Below are 19,442 nucleotides of genomic sequence, written 5' to 3' on the forward strand. Positions count from 1 at the left end.
CTCCCTCCCTCCCTCCCTCCCTCTCTCCCTCCCTCCCTCCCTCCCTCCCTCCTTCCCTCCCTCCTTCCCTCCCTCCTTTCTCTCTTTCTCCTTTAGCTTTTGTCCAGTCTAGGGCCTAGCACATGGAATGGTGCTGCCTACATTCACAGTGAGTCCTCAAAGACATCTCCAGAAATTTGTCTCATATTGACTATCACAGTAAGCTGTCAAAATGTGTGTTTTGAAATCCCATTGTTATTGATCAAAAGCTATATACCTGTCACATGGTAGGCAATTGATAAAATAGTATTGCCTAAAATGTGGCCATTTTTGCTTTTTAATAGGGTAACTAATCAGTAAAAGTCTATCAATATCAACTAATCATCAAGTCTTGTAGTTGTTAACGGTACAAAGATAACAGCGAATTCAAGTGGAATCAACAAATACGGGCTTGCATTTGTAGAATAGAGAAAACCACAGTAGGAAGCAGATGGAGTGCTGTATGCACAGAGTGAAGCAGGCACTGACTGCTACGGACAACAGGGATGCTTGGCAGAAAAGATGGGATTTGAAGACAAATGAGCAAGAGGACACCATAGGTTCTGATGCGGTGGCCATGGTTACTGATGGTTGAGTTAAAGAGACCACAGCAGTTTGATGTTCATGTACAGAAACTGAGAAAGGGCAGAGAGAGAAAAGGTTCAAAAGTCAAACTGAGCTCTCATTAGCCATGGACTTCCTGGACATTATCTTGTCATGGGAGGGGTTTTTGGTAGTAAGTGGAAAAACATGTGTGCATATTAGAGCTAATAGCTAAATAATGGGTTGGATTTTCATGGCATGAATCAGATGACATAAAATAGCTGACCTAGTAAGTTTTCAGTGAAAGACTTAATTGAATTAATACAATGGTGACTGTAAAACTTGTCTTCCGATTTGGAACACTTTTGCCAGCGAAAGGAAGCATTACTAATTGAGACAATGAAAACAGATTGGAAAGCATCATCTTCCTACCTTGGAAACAAACACCTATGAATGGGAGGTGACTGCATCTATGGAAAGTTAATCTTTGGCTGGTAGATATGTGTCTCCTGAACACCAGGCCAACCAATGGTACATTAGTCAGGGTTCTCCAGAGAGACACGAGCAGTAAGATACAAATTAATTCTGCTTAACTCATTTCCTCCTACAGTCTAGGCACTATGCATTTATAGAGATGGAGTAAGGAGTGAAAAAGAGAGGAGAGACTTTTTTTTATTATTAAATGAGTTGACTCATGACAACAGAGCCTGGGAAGTACCCTAACAAACGTTCTGCAAGCTGGAACCTCAGACCACGTCCAAAGACCACATCCAGGAAATGTAACAGAGAGCACCCTAAATCTCAATACATAGCTGAAGGCCTGAGAATCTTGAAGCTTCTCATTTGAGTGCTGTGATCCAGAGGTCAGACTCTGGAGTTTGGATGACATTTTTTTTTCCTTTTTTATAGCAAGTACTTTACTGGCTGGGTCAGCTCTCTAGGTCATAAGCCCTGTACTTACAGAAGTTGTATTTAAAAGCTATACGTTACTGTAACAGAAGTTTTCCATTCCTGAAGAATTTACTGACCTTAGAACACAAGTTATAACCTGAATCCATCACTCTTTGTACCTTGAGAAACAAATATTTATGTCTTTGAGCATGCCTGTAAAGTGACGAATTCGTGAATACTTTGTAAAGCTCAACTAAGCCATCAGTCATGCTTGACACACTAGAGACAACAAACAAGTAAATGCCATTTGTCTTTATTTTATCGTTCATTGGCAAAACAGCTTGTGTTCTTCTACCTTAATCATAGCGCGCATCTTACATATTCAAACTACTTCTTAAGTAATCTTTCCCATTTCTATGACCAATGGTAATCGTGTGTTGGAGTTTGAAGGTTTTTTTTTTTTGCTTTTAATTGTATGTGTGCATTTGTGTGTGCATGTGCATGTGTTTGTGTGTGCACACATGTGTGTGTCTGTGTTGGGGTATGTGTCCATCAGTGCAGCTCAGCAAGGAAGCTAGAAAAGGGCATTGGATTCCCAGGAACTGGAGATACAGGTAGTTGTGAGACACCTGACACAGGTACTGGGACTCAAACGTGGGCCATCTACAAAATCTATATGTGTTCTTAATTGTTAAGTCATCTGTCCAGCCCTTGTGAGGAAAGTATGCATCCCTGCTTTTTAGAGGACACTTAGCAAAGTCTGAAATTACTTTTGTCACAATTGAGGGAAAGATGTCAGGTTTTTTTTTCTTTTCATGGCTGTGACAAAATGCCTGAATTAAGAAAGCAAAAATTTCACTTGGCTCTTGGCTTCTGAGGTTTCAGGGCATGGTCAGATGAGTCCATTGCCTTCATGTTCCAGGATTGGGGGTATCATGGTGGAAAAGTATGATAAAGGATGCTTCCTATCTAGTTCAAGCCAGGAAGCTACTCTGGACTAGCAGTAGAGGTCAGAGACACTGCTAAGAATCATAATGCATGCGCAGTGACTTTCCACAAGTTAACTGCGCCAAGTGTTAGCACTGTTGAGGTTTAAAAACTATACTTTAGGTTATAACTTTGACCATGCATGCATGTCTTACCATGTCCCCAATTTCTAGTAGTATGCTTTTAAAAATATGTGTCTCAATATTAATTATTGACATGAGTACTTCAGGACCAACTTAGCCATTCTTCAGCTTTGCATTGAAATTTTTCACTTCCTTTAATCAGTGAGTATGCTGTTTTCGTTTAGTTCACAACCCATATCTACTACTTGTCTTCTAGATGTACCAGATATGATAACCTAGAAATCTGAAAGGGATGGAAAGTTACCAGTAATAGGCTAGATGTCACATAGCTACCTAAAATAACTTGATAAGATTTCTTTGTTAGAAACACCTGTGAGCTTTTGCATTGTGTACAGGAAGTCACTTTTTTCCTTTTTAAACGGGAGTTAAATTGTGAGAGACTTGCAGTTAAATTTATTTTTGACAGTACTTTGAGATGAGAGATGTGTGAAGGCCAATTAAGACGACTTTAAATTGCATATTTTTTCATCCAATAGCTGCCAGAGTTTTTATTTGTTTGTTTGCTTGTTTGTTTTTTTTATGGGTGTTATTTTGAGGGGGGTCTCACTAGATAACATGGGCTTAGTTCATGATGATAGTGTGCTATGATGCCTGGCTGCTGCTTCTGTCTGCTGCCACTCTTTAGTTAGAGCAGTGAGGTTCTATACAGAACTTGAGAGTGACTAAAGAAGCTGGCCTGGCATTCAGAAACACAGACCTACTCTCAGGACTTGGGAAATCCATTTTCCAATTATTGGAGAAGATGGCGCTCCTTATTTAATAAGACAGAGTGATTGACAGAGGCTTTGTGCTGTGAGATTCTGAAGAGAGTTGTGAGAAATCAATTAGGATGTCGGGAGGCAGTCACACCTTCCTTCCCGACTCTACCTTTGCTCGCTTGGGTGCCTTGTTAGCTTGAGTTAGTGCTGTATTTTAATAGAAAGTCAGAACCCAGAGGATCTTTACTATGGTATCTTGTTGCATCTTGTTTGCAGAAACTGTCTTTCCAAAGTACCCCAGACTGGGAGACTTTAACAATAGAGTTTTTCTACCACTGTGAGGTTTCTGAAATCAAGCTGCTTGTAGGGTAGCTTCAGCTGAGACTGCTCTGATTTGTAACAGCCACCAGAATTCTGTCTTGCCTCTCTTGAATCTCCAATGCCTTTCTCTGTGTGCAGGACTGTGTTTTATCTCTACCCTAGACATTGGTCCTATTAGGCTACGGTTCACCCAAATGAATTCATCTTAATGTAATCACCCTTTGAAAGGTCTTGTCTCCCCAAGTAGTTATATGTTTGAGCCAGTCAGGACTTCAAACTTGTGAATTTGGCAGGTAAAGAAGACATGATGCAGGCCATATTATACCTTCAGCATGTAGGTGTTCAACAAATGCTTATACTTTTGTTGGTATGTTCAAATGGTTTCCACATGTATATATAAATGGTTGAATTGCATGTGGGCACATGAGTATGGAGGACTTATTTTTATTTATTATTGTTTTATTTGTATGGAGTGTGTGTGTGTGTGTGTGTGTGTGTGTGTGTATGACTGTGGGTGCATGTGTGCTTTGGTACATGTGTGGACGCTAGAGAACAACTTTGGGGATTTGTTTCTTGTCTTTGACCTTGTTGAGGCAGAGTCTCTCCATTGTGTGACTCCATACTTCAGGCTTAGCTTCTCACCTTCTGAGGGTCTTTCTCAAGTTTATCAGTATCTTTAAAAGGAACTTCTAGAGCTCTAAGAAAAATGTAGTAATATTCTGAGGATGAGTCTCTGAGCATTGCGAGGCATAGAATTGACATTTAGAAGGTTTCCATGCTGCTCTTACCATTCATGTTCTGAGGCTCTTTCTTGAGTGAGCATGAGAAGCTGCTCTCTTTGAGCTTTCAGTGTGTGAAGTAACTGAGGCAGGCCTGCTGTATCTGATTTCTGTATTTCAGCAAAGCCATCCCTTCCTAGAATGCCACACAAGGTGACTGAAATATAAACCACTGAAGTTGTTTGAGGTTTTCTTCATCCCCTCGCATCTTACATGGGCTCAGTTTGATTAAAGTCATCATTAAGGTGTCCACAATGGGTTTAATTACCCACGCATGGGCGTTTAGCCTGCCAAAGTAGGTTCTCAGTCCTAGGAATTTAAAATTGAATCCTCCATTCTTCCTTTGTTGTTGGAACTTAAATTTCTCACCACCTTATCAATGTGATACCAAACATATCACGATCGGTATTCATATTCTCTCTCTCTCTCTCATCTCTCTCTCTCATCTCTCATCTCTCTCTCCTCCTCTTCTCTCTCTCTCTGCTCTCTCTCTCTCTCTCTCTCATCTGTCTGCTTTTTCTCTGTCTCATCCTTCTCTCTCTCTCCCTCTCCCTCTCTCTCTCTCTCTCTCCAGTTTTAATTATGTCATGGATAGAATTGAGCTTGGTGAAAATTTCATGAGTGTTAAATATCAAAGATTTCTAAATGGCAAGTCTGGTAAACTCACATGCAGCCTATGAAATAATATATTCTCCCTAGACATCTCTATCAATCTTCCACCTATTCACGGTTCAGATGCCGGACACTGTCTCCCCTTAATTAGCTTACTGTCTAGATAGAGGAAAGATCAGGGTAGGAAATTTGTTTATTGGGCGCCATTGTCCTTCTGGACCGGATTGTTTTGCATGCATTCATCTCATTTAATTCCCATCTCACTCTTGGGTTTGGTGTCCTTTCAATGCTTAGATTTAATGAGTATTATCAAACTTGCAGTGCCACACAGAGAGGAGGTAAGAGGCAACTTCAGCCTTAATGAGAATTCCCTCGAGGAGGCTGGGATTAACGCTCAGTGGTGGCTTCATAGCAGTGCCCAGAATATTGAGGCTCTCAGTTCAGTCCTCAGAGCCTCCTAAAGCATTTTTAAGTAAGGAAAGAAGTGAGGCAGGACGGAGCGGGAATGTGCAATGAGAGGTTCATTTGCATTGTTACCTTATTTGTTTTCATTTTTGTTTATCTTATTTTTGCAAACTTAATTTTGATTTGTGTGTATATATTCTATGTCACAGAACACATGTGGAGGACAGAGGACAACTTGATAGAGTCAGTTCTCTCCTTCCACCATTTAGGTCCTGGGAATTGAACTTATATCCTAAGGCTTGACAGCAAATATGCCCGTATCGATTGAGCCAACCAACTTTTAAAATCCCTTTAAAAATTACTATTTATTTTATTTGCTTTTCTTTTGGGCTTTTCTTTTTTTAATCTAGCTTGTTCTTTTTCTCTTTTCTTTTGGGGTGAGGGTGTATTTTGAGACTGGATTTCTCTGTGTGGTCATAGCTGTCCTGAAACTCTCTCTGTAGACCGACTGGCTTGAAACTCACAGAGATTGGCCTGCCTCTGCCTCCTGAGTGCTGAAATTAAAGGCATGTGCCACCACTTTCTGACTTTTTGTTTTTAAAATTAAGTTTATTTATTTTATATCCCAACAGCAGTTTCCCATGCCTCCTCTCCTCCCATTCCTTCTTCCAATTTCCCCTTCTCCCCTAATCCATGCCTCCTCTTTTTCTGTTCCAAAAGGGTAGGCCTCCTATGGGTATCCACAAATTATCAGTCAGGAAATCTCAGAAATAACTTATTGTGTCCCCTTCATGTACCCTGTTATGAAATATAAGACTTCATTGTGTAGTATTCAATGAAAATTATAAGAGTCTACTGGTAGACTAAGCTTTTGAATTAGGTCTCAACTGACCATGCTTGGCATGGAATGGAGTCACTCCTGCTAAGGCTGCAGAGCCCCAAGCTGAAGGGCTACTTGTTTGATCTGCTAGTTGCTCAGGGTTGGAGAACTAACAGTTGAATTTCCCCCAAACATGCCAATATCAATTAGCATGGTAACAGAGGTCCCAGTACACGATCTTTACTCACAGGAAGGGAAACTCAAAGTAACTTCTCACCAGCTTGTCAATGATATTCTGTTGCCCTGTCCCCACTTGGCACTGAAAGTAACATGGACATAACAATCCCTTGTTTCTGTTGTTTGCCTCTTCTTTCTTCAAGACACTTTCTATCCACAGAAGCATCTTTTGCTCACCCTACCAGACCAGTCGTTCCATTTTGTAGATGAAAGCATTGTGAGTTCTAGAATTGAAAAATAAAGGCCATTATGACATTTAAATTTACTTCTCATGTTGTCCTAAGAGGATGAAAGAAATGCATTTTGGATACAGAGAAGTATGTTCTTTCTCAGTCTACACTCCAGTGGAGGATCAACTCCTCAGAGTGGAAGATAGAATTTTTATCCTCCCCACCCCCAAACACAAGTATGAAAAAGTCACTGTTTTCCTTTCATGCCTTGGTGTTACATATTCATTTGACAAATTCTTTATCAAATAAGTTTGCCACTGCCAACTTGCCCCTGACAGTTTTCTTGTTTATTTTTATTTATTTATTGGGACTGGGGAGAAAAGATAGTTTCATAGCATTCTGAAAAATCAACAAAATTTACACTTTAGTTTACTGTTGTAGTTTGAAAGAATATGGACCCCAAAGGGAGTCGTATTATTAGGAGGTATGGCCTTATTGGAGTAGGTGTGGTTTGTTGGAGGAAGTGTGTCACTCTGGAGGCAGGCTTTGTGATCTCATATATACTCAAGCCACACTCAGTGAGCCAGTCTATTTCCTGTTGCTTGCATATCACCATGTAGCAGCTCTTCCAGCACCATGTCTACCTGCACACTGTCATGCTTCCTGCCAAGATGATAATGGAGTAAACCTTTGAAAGTATAAGCCACTGCATCAATTAAATATTTTTCTTTAAGAGTTTTGCCATAGACATAGCATCTTTTCACATCAATAGGGACCCTAGCTAAGATATTTACCAACAGAGGCTCTGAAATATTGCCTCAATTGGGGAGTGTTTTGCTAATTTTTTTGAAGAAAATATTTCTGGTTTTGTGTGGTGCTGGCACGTGATCCCAGTACTCTCGAAGCAGGGGCTGAGGTTGGTCAAGTCTACAGAGCAAATTTCTGGACAGCCAAAGCTGCACAGATAAACCTTGTCCTGAAAAAAAAAAAGGAAAAATATTTCATCTTTTAAATCTCTGTTTCTCTGTCTCTGTCTCTGTCTCTCTGTCTCTCTGTCTCTCTCTCTCTCTCTCTCTCTCTGTGTGTGTGTGTGTATGTGTCTGTGTGGATGTATGGTTATGTGTGTATGTTCTGTATAGGTGACAGAACAGCTTATGGGAACTGGTTCTGTCGTTCTACCAAGTAGGACCTGGAGATTGAACTCAGTTGGTCAGGTAATGGTTGCTTTTAACCATTAAACCACTACTCTGGCTCCTAGGTTGTATTCAATTATTATATACATTTTAATTTTTAGTGGTTTTGTTTTAATACAATTTGTGACTTTGCAAAATAACCTGAGGCTTTCTATCCCTTGGTGAGATCAGCAGTCCCTTTGATGTTATTGCTCATAGTCAGGTACTTTTATTTGATGCCACCTTGTAGATATGGTAGGCAAGGGACATGGAGAAGCAATCTAAATTCCTTTTTTCTTTGTGTAGAGAATTTTGAAGTGCTATAAAAGGGTGAATTTACTCTGTATTGTTTAATTTCTCAGGCAGTACAGCTTTTCTTTCTTTAATTAAGTGGTTTGGTTTAGACTCTCATGCTTTTGAGATAGTGACTAATTCATCAGGAATTAAGCAGAATTGTTGTAATTGTGAATGCGTGATCCTATTTCAGGCTCATACCAGCAAATGATTGCAAAATTTATAATTAGGTTGATCAAGATGTTTTCAAGGTGCTCTGAAATGCAGAATCCCCAGCCATAGTTAAAGACTGTCTAATGACTGAAGTGAAGTCAGGCTGACACTCAGTGACTACCCCGATTTCAAGACTTGTCCGCAAATCAAATTTTTCTTTAATGTTTATTTATTCAGTTTGAGCATATATGTGTGTACATACACAGCATGCAAAAAGGAGGTCACAGGAGAGCCTATGGTGATTAGTTCCCTCTACTATATGGGTCCTGGGAATGGAATGCAGGTTGCTAGGCTTAGCAACAGGCAGCTTTATTTGCAGAGTCATCTCTCTGGCCTCTTGTCTGTAATTTTAAAAAAATACATCTTAAAAAATTAAAATTTTAGGGTTTTGGAAATATCTCAGTAGTTAAGAATTCTTTCTGCTCTTGCCTAGGACTCAGGTTTAGTTCACAGCACAAGCATAAGGGGACTCAAACATCTGTAACTCCAGTTCCAAGGGTTTTGAACTCTTCTGACTGTCTGGAGCTCCTGCATAGATATAATACACAAACATGCACTCAGGTAAACACATGAAACATAAAATTAAAGATTAAATACAATTTTGGGTATAATTTGGTGGCAGAATCCCTTGCCTAGCATGCACAAAGCACAAAGTTTGCTGTCAAGCTTGGTGAAAACAAACAAACAAACAAACAAAGTAAATCTGTCTCAGACTTTTTTTACGGGCACTTGGGACCCTACTTCCCACGTTGGGTTACCTTGCCTGGCCTTAATGCATGAGGAATGGCTTAGTCTTACAGCAACTTGATTTGCCATGTTTTGTTAATATCCATGGGAGATTTGCCCTTTTCTGAACAGAAATGAAGGAGGAGTGGCTTAGGGGCTTGGAACAAAAAGGGGGTAGAGGGCATGGACTGGGAGGAGAGGAGAGAGGGGAAACTGCGGCCAGAATGTAAAATAAATCAATTTAAAAATATTTAAGTAAAAAAAAGAGAAATAATATTCTTACTCAGTGGCTACCAAAATTTGGTTTCTTGTGAGTGGGATTAGAAAACTGTATTTGCAAGAGCTGTCTCATGGTGCATGTGGAGGTCAGAGGACAACCGCATAGAGCTGTTCACAGAACCATTTGGTGCTTTATTTTATCCTCTAACCTCCACGTGCAACATGTCATATATGTACACACACACACACACACACACACACACACACACACACACCATTGCTGAACACATAGGCACAGGTAAATGTTTTCAGAAAACAAAAAGCAGATATAAAAGTCTCAGGAATCCTTAGGCTACAACCACGAGATACTTATTATACAGCTTATTGAGCAACACCCTGGAATCTTAGTTCCCATGGAATTTATAGTAACAATTGGTCACCAAGCTCTGCCTTTGTCAGGAGATGTTTGGCAGTGGGATGCTGTTTCTTCGGTCTGTGAACTAGCCAAAGATGCAGACCTGGGGCATCTTATCAGGCTCAGAGGAAAGCTTGGAGGAGTCCAGGAGCCACTGAGAAGTAAACCTCTCCCAAAAGTTTCCCCTAGGTCTGTTTCCCTTTTGATTTACAGCAGAAGACTATATTGTCATGAAAATCTGGGGAGTGGGAGGTATACACTTTTCTAATTATAATCTAGGGACTGGTTTTGCTCTATGTGTTTAGTGTTGTTATTTGATTTTCCCACATTACAGAGAAACTACATAGAGTACTATGTATACATATCTGTGGCTTTTAAAAAAATTATTGCATTTTTAATTGTGTGTGTGTGTGTGTGTGTGTGTGTGTGTCAAAGACAAGACAAGTCAAAGTAGGACTTGATCCATTGGTCAGGCAGAGTGGCTGCAGTTTTCATGAATATATGATTGCGGTCCTATAGACATTCAGAAAACACACATGCGCATACACACACACACACACACACACACACACACGCACACACACTCATGTACTCACACACTCACATGCGGGCAGTTCCTAAGGAGTCCGGAAGAGGGTGTTGGATTCCCCCTGGAGCTGAAAGTATAGGCAATTGTCAGCTGGAAAATCAAATCAAATCCTCTGTAAAAGCAATATATACTCTTAACCACCAGGCCATATCTCCAGCCCCTTAACAGACATTTCTTGAAATTCGTGCAGCCCCAGAAATTTTCAGTTAAATTTCAGCAGAAGAAGGAAAGACCTCAGTGTCTGCTTGGATGCGATGTGCGTTCTCACATCTCTCCCTTAATAGACACAGTGTACGCTACGGAGAGCAAAGTGTAATTTTAAGAACCTTGTAATTCTTTACAAATTAACACAGCAGATGGTGTTTATGGGAGCCACATAGTGAGAAATATTTGGGACGATGTGAGACATGTGTTCCAGGGTGCTTAGTTTAGTTTTGAACTGTCATGGTGAAAAAAAAATGCACTTTGCCTCATAAAGTTTTCATTGGTTCCAAGCGAGGAGGAAATGACCCAAGAGATGGTTCTATCACAATTCAGACTCCAAACATTCTCACCGAGACCTTGACACATTGGTATTTTCTCAGAGCTCTGTGGTGACTCCTAATCAGGTGATGATGGTCTGCTATGATGGTGCAGGAGCTGGGAAGCAACCAGGACTTTGTGCCTGACTTTTGAATAGCCTTAGGACATTGCAGAAGAGCTTCAGCGCATAACATCTCTAGGTGGAGGCTTGCAAGTTTGTAAATAGTTGCAATGTATATTTAATTGTTTTAGCTTTCCATTGTGTAACTAAAAAGAAAGGATTGCTCTGTTCTTTCATAGTGGTATTATGTGACTCATAACTTCGACCTGCACAGTCCCGTTTCAATCAGCAATGGCCATTTGGAGGGGAAGGAATCGGGGAAGAAGGCTTTGAAATAAAGACAAGGCCAGAAAGAACAGGAGGACATGAGACTAACCAGTCTTTTGCAAAGGAAAGACAAGTCAGAGTGGGACCACTCTCACTGGTCAGGCAGAGTAACTGTAATCCTGTTATTTTCATGGAGATGCGCTTGGGGTCCCATGGACATTCAGAAATACCTGACATCCTATACTTTGTATGTCTTCTACCCACAGTCACCCAAAAGGAACACTTTTCTTTATTGGAAACCATAGATATCCTCCAGAGAATCTTACATCCTTGTCTCATTCAGGGTTCTTATAAGCAACATTGCATCAAAGCCGTTTTCATTTGATACTCAATGTCTTCACGCTTACCTATGTCCACCTTTTACTATTTTGATGAATCTTATTCACTTGTTGTCTGTGTGTGTCCTTTGAATGGTATGCACATCTCAACCTTATGCAAGCACACAATACTTTGTTTTTCATGAATTTCCATCTTCTTGCTAGAAATTTTGAGCATGGAAAAAAGAGAATGAGTACAGAGAGTGGGAGGTAGAAACAGTATCATGCTACTATAAGGAGACACAGTCCTTAATCACACTTCTGATGAGAGTAGCCAATCTCCCTAACACCAAGGCCATATCATGTAATCATGTGTAATGGTTAGGATATTGATTAAGTGGCTTATATTTATTACATACTCAGGCATACATATCCACATATCATCCTAATTTTCGTGGCATATACATGGCTAAGATACTGTTGTCAAAGCTTCAGAGTTCAAGCAAATGTCAGTGGATGTTTCCCTGTCATTGAACTCTTGTGCCTCTTCTTGGTAGAAGGGGGCATTTCATGACAGAATTCTTTTTATGTTATTACTTTTGCTTTACAATTTCATATATGTATATATGTATATATTTTCTGGGTTTGGGAAAAATATAAGGCCCTATTACCCCCTCTTTGTCTACAGTTTTGACATAAAGGAAACAGGCGGTGAAACGAGAAGAGGGAGAAGCAATAGACGAATAAGAAGGACTAAGACGAAGCCTACGAAGATACGAAGCAAAGAAACTCCTCCTCCTCCTCCTCCTCCCCCTCTTTCTCCTCCTCCTCCTCCCCTTCCTCCTCTTCCTTCTTTTTCTTTTGAGTCATTGACTCTCAGTGAGGGTTGAGTGAGTGGTACTTCTTCCATGCATGATGAAATGATGGGGAAGGGATCTCATGCTGATGTTGTGCAGGCAACCACAGCTGCACTAAACTATGTCATACTTTCTTCAGCTGTCAACTCCATCCACTGACTCTTATATTTTTCCCACTCACTCTTCTGCAGTGTTCACTGAATCTTTGTAGGGGGAAATAGATGTTTTATTTAAGGCCAAGAACTTCATAGTGATAAATTCTTTGTTTTCACCAGTTGTTAATGTCTCTATTGACCATTAGCCACTGAAAAAAGGGGTCTCTGATGAAGGCTGAGAGCAGCACTAGTCCATGGGTATTAAATCTAATTTTTAGAAGTCAGATTGATACCATATTCACTTAGCAAAATAACCTTAGTAGGTTCTCCTCTAAAGTCTGTAAACTCTTCAGCATTGGTTTCTTCATGAGGTTTACAATTCTAGGCAAAGGTTCTTCCTTTACGAAAGAGTTCTCAATTAGAAAGAAACAATACATGATCTTTCTGACATAGCTTACATGTTTTATATATCATGAAATCTGAAATTCAGTGAAAAATGCTGGAGTTCTACACAATGTATAGTTACTTACATTGAAAATAATTGTAAACATAAACTAAGTAGTATAAGTAACCATAGATATGTAGAGGAAAGCTGATTGTGAATTGAGAGGGCAGGATAGGGTGATGGAGGAGTTATGTGAATTAGCTCCCGATATGTTTGTAAATGTCAGGAAAGTCAAGGCCAAGTTTTCCACACAAGCCTACCATCTATAAATCAATCCTGAATATTTTTAACTTTCCAATGAACTCTCATCAGTGTGGATCTAGTTATTGGCGTATATGTGTATGTATGTATGTGTGTATGTATGTAGTAGAAAATGTCAAGCTTCAAGGATCTTTAAGGTGTTGTTGGTGGCTTCAAATATATCATAGTGGCTTGGGAAAAATGCTCTTAAAAATGAAATGAAATTTTAAATTTCATTCACCTGTTAATTATTTTGTGTGTGTGTGTGTGTGTGTGTGTGTGTGTTTGAGAGAGAGAGAGAAAGAGAAAGAGAGAGACAGAGAGACAGAGAGAGAGAGAGAGAGAGAGAGAGAGAGAGAGAGAGAGAGAGAGCATACACATATATGATCACACAGCAAATCAATAGGAGTTTGTACTTGGCTTTAAATGCTTTCATTTTAGCTGTAAAGATGAAATGGCTTCTTTTAGCAGTTTGCTTCGTTCGCACTCTTGCAGGCATAGAAGGGATATATAGTTAATTAAGCCAGGCTTTTAGTAATCACCAAAGTTTGGGAGTGACCCAGTGAAAAATATCTTTTATGCAGAGTTGGCTGGCAATTTATCAGTGATGATGACACCTGTGTTGATAAAATAAATCAAGGAGCATAAATTGAGACACAGCACAGGTGCGAATCATATACTTCCTATGGTTCTGAGCAGCAACTTGTGAAGTAGTGAAATTTATTTTTAGGATTCCCTCCTTTCCAAAACACCCATTAGTGCCTTTCCTACCCATTTCCTATCCCCAGGTGCCTGTTGGAGCCATCCATCTTTCTATCTATACTAGAGTATTTCCTAAGTACTTCTGATGATTTTCCTGCTGACTCCTTGGGGAGAATCCCATGCATTCTTGACCTATAAAAAGCATGTCTTCTCTTCAGCAATAACATAAAAACTTGGCAACTGATGTTTGATAGAATATTAGATTCTCCATTATTTGACACATAATATGTAATTGAAGAATGCACTCCAAGGAGAAGAGAATGGAAGTAGGGAGACTCTTGTGGAAAGGAGCTATGGAGTTCTTCTCAGCTTCCCTCTCAGCCAATGTCGGTGCCTGTCTCTGACATTTCACAGTCAGCTTCAGGGTTGCCTACTACCTGTTCCTAAATCTTAGCATCAAATCTCCTCCTTAATGGTTCCACCTTTAGTATATGAACCTTTGGTTCATTCTCACAGGTTAGGATGCTACAAGTTCATCCCTTAGTCAGGAATCCTTAGTTGACATTCAGAAAGAAAATCTGCAGTTCTGTTAGTTAAAGATCATGTATTCTGTGATGGAAGAATGGAAACAGTGGCACGCATCTCCTGTGCACATCATCTGATTTGTTTATGGACCGATACTGTAATACAGAGGTCATAAGCTTCAACTTTACCATGTGGTGAAAGTGATGTACATTCAATAAAAATGGTACTTCCAAGTTTTGATTTGGTTCTTATAGAGGCTGTTTATACTTGGTTTGGCATTCTTACCATGCTGAGCAATGGTGACAAGCCACAGTTCCCTGTCATGTGATCATAACATTACTCCTTTGTGCACTTTAACTCTAAGTTAAAACAATCAGTGTGTTAAATGCGTTGTTTATTTATAATGCCTTCAAGTTATAGTGAATTTATCAGTACACAGATTTATCTGTACTAATAAGCAGAAACTCAGTGTCTCTATAATAAGTTTCTTTGCTATCCTTACATTATGTACTTATGGTTCTTTAGGCATTGACAAGATCTAGCAGAAAAGGTCAGAAGACACATCACTTTTTCTCCTCCCACTGTTATTTTTTACCTCTCCCCTTCACCACTCCAGCATCCAGGAAAGCTGAGCAGTGGGGTGGTGTGGTCAGAAGATGAATTTGATTTGTGGCCTCTTCTTGCCTTTCACCCATTCTAAGGAGATACTGAGTCTTTCTTTTTCAAGACAAATGTTCTTAGCCAGTGAAAAGGAAATATTTAAAAAGGTCCACATGCTCACAAAATGATTTATATACTGCATAAAGGTATTATGAAATTCTCAAGGTTCTATAAATAATGGGACTATTTGTAATAATGATATGATTTCTATATGTGGGGTTTGAGGGTAGGTGGGCAACCTTCCAAGTAAGATAGGGTGACTGCTGGATCAATAGATAATTTTTTCCTTCTCCCTCCTGTTGTCTAAATCATAGGTTTAAATGACAGCAGAATGTGTCACAGGTAGAGTTCAGGGTACATTATTGCTTTCTGACATTCCAATGATTTGGAATTTTACCTCTTTCAAATGACAACACTTTGAAGACTGAGCATTTGATTAGCCTTTAGCAATGCACTCTCTAAGAGTCACAGCTGTACAGTATTTTGAATATTCCCGCACATTTAGTTCAGCTTTCAGGGTCATCTGAGGGAAAGGAAGTGGGTTCTATACATATGTGTTCCTATGGCCATGTTTGGCATATTTATATTGTGTCCTTAAACATGGCCATGTGAGTCTGTGGCTCTGATGGGCAACCTGCTTACTAGAGCTGTGCTCACAGGACTTCTGTAAATTACCTCCTTTCGTTTCATTCCTTCTGTATTCATCCCTTCCCACTGAGTACTACCTGTGTTCAGTGAACTGTTTTAGGTGTGAAGAGGGAATGGAATAAGTATACCCTGAAAGAATTACTAATTTTTAGAGATTTGAAAGCTGAGATTTCTTAACATTGTGCTGCATAGATCATGAAGTTAGCATCATTTCTGTGTCATTTACTGTGTCAATGTGTATCTATTATACACATCCTCATGAGTTTCAAGAGTGACATATATCATTCAGCTAATCTATTCAGAGAGGAGGTTAACAGCAATAACAACAATAATTACTATTTTATAAGCATGGACTCTGGCAGCTCAGATTGTTCTCAGAGTTGACCTATAACTGAGGATGACCTTGAACTTATAATTACCTCCCCTCTTACTCTTGAGTACTAGGATGACAGGCATGCATCAGGGTGCATGGCTTATGCAGTGTTGGGGACCCAACACAGGGAGTTGTGCATATCAGACCAGGACCCTAACCAAATATACCATGTCATCAACCTGAAACAAGAGCATGGTCCAGAGCCAAGGGACCTTTATTTTGTAAAGGGGCAAAAGGTAGTATGATAAAAGATCATTGAAATAAAACATTGTACTTTGCCTGAAGCCTAACTGTAAAGTCTTAAAATCCAGTGAGTGGCACAGTTCTTCTGGTTAGAAAGAAACTGGTTCTGAAAGTCTGCTCCTCAGTATCTGATGCCTTGACAAATTGCACTGAATCTGAGGGAATGAAGACTCATCTTCTGAAATCCCAAATCCGGAAATGTATTCTCTTTGCTCTCGTCAATTCATGCCACAGATCCACCCTGGACGTGTTTGTAAAATAACATTCTAAGTCTAAAACAAATAGAGTTCTATAAACAAGCACTTCCCTAACACAGCAGATGGTCATTAGGAAAGGTGCCCACAGCAGTGTGGGAGAGTACTTGGAGTGTTGTCTTCTTTTAATAATGACACTTACAAAATGGCATCTCTAATGCAGGTAAAGATAAGGAAGGTAGACTGGTGAGATGGTTCAGTGGGTAGAGCACTTACCATGCAAATATGAAAGCCAGAATTTGAATCCTGAACACCCATGTAAATGTTAGGTGGATATAACAGTCCAACTTGTAATCTGTTTAACACTTGAGAGGCAGAGATGGAATCCATAGGGTAAGCTTGCTAGCCCAACTAACTACATTGGCAAGCTGTGTGTTCAATAAAAGAAGACACCTAATGACAACCTCTGGCCTCCACACATGTATACACAAACTCATATACATGTGCATACACATGCACCTGCAAATATGCTGACACACAAACACACATACCAATGCACTACATACACTAAATGGATATGTGTCTGTGATAAAGAGAAGTGGGAACAGGTCTAAGAATATAGTACAAAAAAGTAAATGAAAGTAAATGGAAAAACACCTCTATTTTCTCATGTTTTTTTTAATAGCCTTTAAAAGAAACACAAGAAATTTTATAATCACAGAGTTTATTTATTGTGAAGCATCCCAAACTGGTGGCAAACTCAGTATGTAGTTGACCATGATCTTGATCTTCTCCTTGCTTCCACCTCCCATGTAATGGGATTACAGCCATACACTACCCTGCCTGGCCTCTAGTTTCTATACCGATTCTCTTCTTTATTTATTTATTTACTTATCTATTTATTTATTTACTGTCCAATATACTCATCTAATTACTCCAAATACAGTAAATCATTAAAAATGTTCTCTGTTTATTGTTTTAAGAACAATGACATCATGATTGATCGTCCAGCTAGTCTATCATGAAGACAAGGCATATGTACCTAAGAGAAAACAGACATTAAAAGGAAGTAAGATGCATCAATAATTTAAGATCACAGGCTACTCATAGTTGGCCTGCATTAGCAGACTAGCCTGTCAACCTCTCTGAGTGAATGGTGATCATGACAGAGGGCAGTATGACACAAGAGTTTGCCATTCTCTCTGTAGATGGTTTATTTAAGATTGAATTTAGAACTTTGTGCAGAGTAGGCAAGAGCCCCACCGAGCCATGCCCCCAATCCTATTTTGTTTTTTTTTTTTAAGTTTTATTAACTTCTTCTATAGGAACAGGTGTTTTGCTTGCATGTATGTTTCTATATTATGTATGTCAAGTAACCTTGGAGGCTAGAAGAGGCCACTGAACCTTGGAACTGAGGTTGAAGACAGTTTTTAGCTTCCATGTGGGTACTGGGAGTTGGAACGGAGACCTCTGCAAGAAAAGACAATGCTCTTGACTGCTGAGTCATCTCTAGAGTCCCTACTATTTATTTTGAGACCGTGTCACAACAAATTATCCAGACTGGCAATAAACTCACAATTAAACTATAGTTGTCCTTACCAGTTTTTCTTCTGTATGGTTAGTCTTAACAGTCAAATTGACACAATCTTGAATCACATGGCAGAGAGTCTCAATGAAAGATCGATTGTCCAAGTTAGCTTGGCCTGTGGTCATGCCTGTGGGAGGTCATCCAGATTCTAGATAATCTTAATTGATATGGTAAGACCCACCTGCATGAGGGCAGCACCATTTTCTCATACTAGACTCTAGATGAAGGAAAAGGAATGTAAGGAGAATATTAGCGAGCATGCTTCCATGGTCATCTCTGTCTGCTCTTGACTGTGCATGTGCTGAGATTAGGTACAACAAGTTCCTGTGGCTTTCAAGTCCCCACAACAATGGACTGTCACCTGGAATTGTGAACTATACTAAACTATTTCTCCTTTAAGTTGCCTTTTGTCAAGATATTTTATCAAAACTAGAGAAAGACAACTAAAAATACCCCTTTCTAAGCATTTGACACCACAGGCGTATACCTTCAGAACTGGCTTGAAGTTCTCATGTGCTGTGCAGAGCTGAGTATTGAGAGACAATGACTGTCTACATGCAAATTTTATTTCGAGGCATCCACACTTACAAAGGAAGGGCCAGTTAGTTTACTCTCCTAGTCAGTGGCTCAGATCTTAAAAAACTCAGTGCTTTCTTATAAAATCCATAGTTTTTTGAGTCTGGGGAGATTTATCAGCAGTCAAGAGAATTTGCAACTTCTGCAGAGGACCTGAATTTGGTTCTCAACACCAGAGAACCTCCTAAGTATGGGATATGTTATTTGGCACATAACCAAAAATAAGTTAGCTATTTTCTCTTAGAATTTTATTTTATGCAGTCCATGCCACCATCATGTCTGGATTGCTTTCAGTCACAAACTTGATGGCTAAAAAAACCAGAAGCTGGAAATATTAAACGAGCACAATCTTGACAAGAGTGATGTGGAATACTGATGTCAACAGACTTCTTCAGGTTTGCAGGTTAAAAGACACTCAGTCATATTAACACTGGAAAAAAGCTCTATTGAAAATAACCCTGGTTGCTAGTCAGAGTCATCCCTTCTTTCCATGCAGTAAAGTCTGGCTCTTTCTATTCACTGTCCTTTCAGAGCCTGTCTTGTCATGTGTCTCTTCCTGCCACTCAAAATGCTGCTCCTCTTTCTATTCCACCCTAACTCAGAGCTGATTGTCTAGTTAATGTCCTCTAACCTTCTCTTATGTTTGGGGACTTCTTAGGGCTTCTACTTGCCATCTCAAGGAACTCTCTCCTAGCACTAGTCTCATGTTCTAGTCAACTCATTTGTATGGGAGACTTTCGGAAAAGAGGGAACCTTAACTCTCCCTATTACTGTTCCTCCCACAGCGATCCTATCTGACAAATGTATGCTTGACATTCAGGTTATTGATGCCACATGGGGAACACATGTTGCCTTCTGCTTACAGAAAGGAACAGCC

General features: G+C 39.7%; 1 protein-coding gene across 5 annotated transcripts in view; it reads left to right on the plus strand.

Annotated features, from left to right (window-relative positions):
• The window catches only part of Ctnna2 (catenin alpha 2), a 994,060-nt gene that overhangs the window by 690,791 nt on the left and 283,827 nt on the right, over positions 1-19,442 (plus strand). The window lies entirely within an intron of this gene.

This window comes from Arvicola amphibius, chromosome 2 (genome assembly GCF_903992535.2).
Source record: "Arvicola amphibius chromosome 2, mArvAmp1.2, whole genome shotgun sequence".
Taxonomy (NCBI): domain Eukaryota; kingdom Metazoa; phylum Chordata; class Mammalia; order Rodentia; family Cricetidae; genus Arvicola; species Arvicola amphibius.